The sequence below is a fragment of the Lathyrus oleraceus genome, chromosome 3, assembly GCF_024323335.1.
Source record: "Lathyrus oleraceus cultivar Zhongwan6 chromosome 3, CAAS_Psat_ZW6_1.0, whole genome shotgun sequence".
Classification (NCBI taxonomy): Eukaryota; Viridiplantae; Streptophyta; class Magnoliopsida; order Fabales; family Fabaceae; genus Lathyrus; species Lathyrus oleraceus.
In genome coordinates, this window is record NC_066581.1 from 219,866,643 (window position 1) to 219,872,089 (window position 5,447).

Sequence of the window (5,447 nt, forward strand, 5' to 3'; positions counted from 1 at the left end):
CGGACTTTTCCATCTTTCTTAGGTACGGGCACAATATTGGCCACCCATTGAGGATATGTAGAAGTCACCAGAAACCCCGCATCAATTTGCTTCTGAACTTCCTCTTTGATCTTCACTGCCATATCAGGATGAGTTCTTCTGAGCTTCTGCTTCACAGGCACGCACTCAGGCTTCAAGGGTAGGAAATGTTGCACGATATCAGTATCTAGACCCGGCATGTCTCCATACGACCAAGCAAAGACGTCAACGTATTCTCGTAGCAATTCGATCAACCCTTTCTTGACAGATTCTTCAAGGAGTGCCCCAATTTTTACCTCTCGCACACAATCCTCAGACCCCAAGTTGACTGTTTCCAGATTCTCAAGATGCGGCTTAATGATCTTCTCTTCATGCTCAAGTAGACGGGTAATCTCGTCAGGAATCTCTTCAACATCATCTTCTTCTGCCTCGAATACAGGGAATTTAAAATTGGGAGATGGTGTTGGATCATTATGTTCAATGGGTTTGATCAACCTGCATAATGATTTTGGATATGAGAAGCTCTTAGAATTCAAACAAGGCAAATCATTATGCATATGAAAAGACTGATTTTATTCTATTTTTTAGGGTTTTATGTGATCACCAATTTCATGCAAAAAGCAAAAAGGGAAAATAATTGGAAGAACAAAGATTTAACGTAAATTTATTGAATGAAAATATCATTGTATTTATGTTGCCAACAATGTCATCACTTCTCCTTTTGGCATGGGAGAAAAGTTTTTAAACAAAGTGATCATTACGTTGACTTGTGGATAACTGTAGGAATATCTACAGCGACCCAATTGTTGCAGACTCCTCCAGGGATGATGAAATTGCCAGAATCCTCTGCATCCTCTTCCAAGACAACAGCAGCTTCTTCATCCTGACCAGTGTGGATAAAACCTCCACTCTTGAATAGCCCTTTCTCGTTGAAGATCCCAGAGGAAAAGCGTATGCCATCCTGTCATACCCCGATTTTGGTCCTGAAAATTTTTCATTCGGCCTTCGGCCTAAAGTTCATTTGCATACATTCATGACAATTTCATATGTATTATCCATTCAAGGTCATGGTGCAAATTTCTGACTAGCAATTCATATGTTAAGTCGGTAGCAAAATATCATTTGAAATTAAAGCTTTCTCTTTGTTGAAATAAAAGAACCATTTATATATATATGTGTACAATCATTGTGTTTGCAAAAAATATCACTTTAACCAAAGTAAAGTCAGTTTTTTTCTAAGCTCTAAGACCTATTCTATTTCAATCTCATGTTGATTCTAATTTTTCGATTTCTTCTTTATACATTTCTTGTTCTCCAAGCAAGAACCAATATTGATACATATAAGCATGGCATTCAAATACATTCATGTTAAGCCAATGTAGCCTTGCAGTAGTAGTAATTGAAAAGTTAAACAACTCAAAGCATATCTTTTATTATATTATAATTATGTTTTATTATATTATAATTATGCTGTACTAGTAGTGTTAAGAATTAACATTCACAATTTCCTTTTCTATGAGTGATTACATGAATTGATTGATTTTTGCTTGTATGTAACACGATATATATTATTTATATAACATAGGCAGTCATGACTTATTCTTTTGGGATGTCTGTATCAACATATTTATAATTCTTTTGTTTCTTATTTAATCCATGATAGACACTGTGAGATGGAATAGAATAATCACGCTTCATATTATAAAGCTATACAGCTACAGAAATTTAAGGATTATACTAGGCACCTAATTACAAACAACCATAAACAAACGGAAACTACAAATTTGAGGCACTAAAGTTAATCTCCTGCATTTTAAAACTTTACGGTATGCTACAAATGGATTAGAACCTCACATGATTCATAGATACAATGTTCTTGATCATGACAAGTTTGAGTTGAATAATATGCATAGACAGATTATACACACGGAAGCATATATTGGTCAGCTAAAAGTTAAATCCGCTGCTGCTGCTTGTCGCTCGATCAATTCATCTATTGAAGTCGTGGAACATGAAGAAGCTTTGCAGAATTCCAAAACAGCCCCGCCATCCAATGCGCTTCGTAGCCGCATCCAAGCCGAAATTCCCAAACTAACCAATAACCTTCAAACTTCCTATTCATTCTTGAAACAAATATGTTCAAAATTACAATCATTTCTAATTCCATCTATACACAATCCTATTACCCAATCAGTATCCAAAACCTGAACAATTTCAAGCCCAATTTCAGGCACAATAGCCAACATTCTCTACAAGGTTCGTAACAGAACAACCTGGTGGCAATGGTTCATATCAGTTTCACAGCAAATTCCTTGTAAACATCACAATGCGATCAGGAAAGTCAGCAAGATAATAGAAGATTAATCTCTTTCAGTATGATAATAACAATCACGAATAACAACAATTTATTTACTAACTGTTAATATAACATTAGAATCTTTTAGAAGCTCAGTTCAAAAAACAGAACCCCTCTTTTTTTAATGGAATTCTCCACCATATTTCTAACACCTCTAACTAACCCACAAAACCTGTATTTAAGGGACATAATTTCAAACGCAGCCGCCGTTTCTCGAAGCCAACAGCAAACACATTAGCAACAACACATTCAACCGGCAACACCTACTAACCTGCAGAGATTAATAAGCATAACAGTAAGAATAATTCCTCATAGTTGAACAAAATTTCCAATTAATAAGAAATTCTGCACTAACAGTTAAGTAAGACAATGTAATGAGACTTAACATTAACATTAGCTTATAACGGAACTGATTTTCATCCTTGATAGCTAGCACTTCTTCACACCTAGAAGTTCATGGTAGTAGCAATAGTTGAGCTTTGCAAATAACCGAAGTGTTTCTTTTCACCAATTTTTACTACAGTAAAACCAAGTAATTAGCAAAGGCTGTAAAGTTCAAAAAATAACCCAAAAGAGAATTGAGACAAAGTTAGAGGAAGAAAGCTAAGTTCATATTACCGTTTCCAGATTTAAGTATCAAGCGAGACAGGCAAAGCTGAGCACCTAAAAGCACTTCCAAGAGGTTTCCCTTTTTAATCTCCATAGCTAGCTCGAAAACCCTAACTGATTGGGTATAAAAAGAGGCGGATGCTGTAGAAAAAAAGAGAGTTTTTTAGGAGCGGCGACCAAAAACCTAACTTCAATCAGCCACAAAAAAAACCCTAAAGTTTTCAGAGAGCGAAAACCCTAGAGCTAGAAGAGTTGAGCGGCGACGGGAGGAAGATCCAAGCATCGTCATTACCGCCGGACCACCGCCGAAGGTGAGTTTTACTGCTTGAATCTCTTTAAAGCATTTTGTTTTTTTGGCATGTAGAGTGAAAGTTTGTGAATGAGGTTGAGATTGAGAGATGACATGAGCGAGAGAGGTGTGAGATAGAGCGATCGAGAGTGAGAGAGAGAAGGATGATTGAGCGTGAAAGAAGAAAGGAAGTGAATGGTGATAGGTTTACTGATTTTAATTTTCATTGATTACATTTATTCTATTTTCATTATTATTTAATGCATTTTTCTTCTTCTTCCAAGAATCACGTGAAGATTTACTGTTTATTTGGTCTTTTGAAAATCACTAAATATTCAGTTGCCTATTCATAGGAAAGAACAACATTTATGACTTGATTTTTATTTATTTTATTATTTGGTTTATTTTTTTTAGTTAAAAGAGAAAGTAAAAAAATAAAAACAAAAACAATTTTATATTATATCTATTTTTAATTAATGGATGTTTAGAAATTTTCTTATTTTCTTCTTTATTTTAAAATATAACCGTTGGTAAAAATATATTAAAATCAGAATAATAAAAAGATTTTTTTTCATTATCTCTTTTAATTGTTTTTTTAATAATTTAGTTATTTGGTCATCATTAATTAATTGTTACTATTATTAATTAGATTATTTAATTAGTTTTGATTTCTAAATTATTTTTATCATTCATTCTATGATTTAATTAAAATATCTACTTTTTTATTTATTTATGGGTTGCTATTTAAATAAATAATTGTACGATGATATTGATCGAATAGATAGAATAAGAATTTTGGCCCAATAACATGTTTTTTTTAAAAATTCGATTAAATATTTTTTCCCCGATTAAATCATCTTATCATTTAAGTCAAAATATTAAATCTTTTCAAAAGTTACTAGAAAGAAGAGGACCATTGGAATCTAGCATTCTGGTGGGAACCCTCGAATACTCGGTCATAAGCCTTGCATTTTCGATTAACCGTTTATTTTATTTTCTTTGTTTCTTAAAACATTTAAATCAACTTATTCTTTTGTTATTTTTTTAAAAATAAAAATAAATGGATAAATACATATAAGTCATATTAATAAAAATTACAAAAAGAGTTTTCTATTTATTATTTTGTATTTTAGATTACGTTATAAAATATTTAAAAAAATTAACTTAGTTATTTTCATTATTATTATTAGATTATGTCATAAATTTCAAAAAAAAATAAGTTCAATATTTATTTTACTTTTATTTTATATTATGTCATAAAAATAAAAAAATTAAGTTTACCATTTATTTCTAGATCATGTCATAAAAATTCAAAAAAATCAAGTTTTCCATTTATTTACTTTTAATTTTAAATCATGCCATAAAATATTCCAAAAAAAGAGCTTACCATTTATTTTCTTTTAATTCTAGATCCTGTCATGAAAATATTCCAAGAAAAAGAGTTTATCGTTTATTTAACTTAATTCTAGATCATGTTATAAAAATTCAAAAAACTAATTTTTCCTTTTATTTTATTTTAATTTAGATTATGTTATAAAAATTATAAAAAAAATTAATTTAGTTATTTTCATCATTAGTTTTAGATCATGTTATAAAAAACATTAAAAAAATTAATTTAGTCGTTTTCACCATTATTTTTAGATTGTTATAATAAATATTAAATAAGGATTAATTTAGTTGGTTTGATTATTATTTTTAGATTCTGTTATAAGAATTTTTTTTTAAAAAAAATATATTTAATTTAGTTATTTTCATCATTATTTTAAATTATGTTATAAAAATATAAAAAAGGTTAATTTAAATATATTTATTATTATCATTAGATTATGTTATAAAAAATAAAAAGGTTATGTTTAATTTTTATTTTTTTTTGTTGTTATAAAAAAATATTTAATTGTTTTATTTTCATATTTTTTTTTTATAAATAATATGCATATGTCTAATATTAAATTGGTCTTATTCTCTCACTTTATTTTACTAGACATAAAAGAATATAATTGTATTTTTCTCCAACTTTATTTCTTGCTATTATCTCTAAATGTTTGAATAACTATAGAATTATTATTTTTATATAATATCATTTTCTTCGTAGTTTTATTTATTATTGTTAGAATATTACGAATAAATAATTAAATAAATATCTAGTAATGATGTTGACTAATTAATATAATAAAA

The 5,447-nt window shown here is 29.4% G+C and overlaps 1 long non-coding RNA gene across 1 annotated transcript; it reads right to left on the reverse strand.

The window, feature by feature from the left end:
• Window positions 1–1,692: 1,692 nt before the first annotated feature.
• Window positions 1,693–3,573, reverse strand: LOC127126424 (uncharacterized). Its single transcript, XR_007804980.1, has 2 exons — window positions 2,993–3,573; window positions 1,693–2,891 (listed from the first exon to the last, which is right to left on the reverse strand). It is a non-coding gene; the product is annotated as an uncharacterized LOC127126424 (long non-coding RNA).
• Between the last annotated feature and the right edge of the window lie 1,874 nt (window positions 3,574–5,447).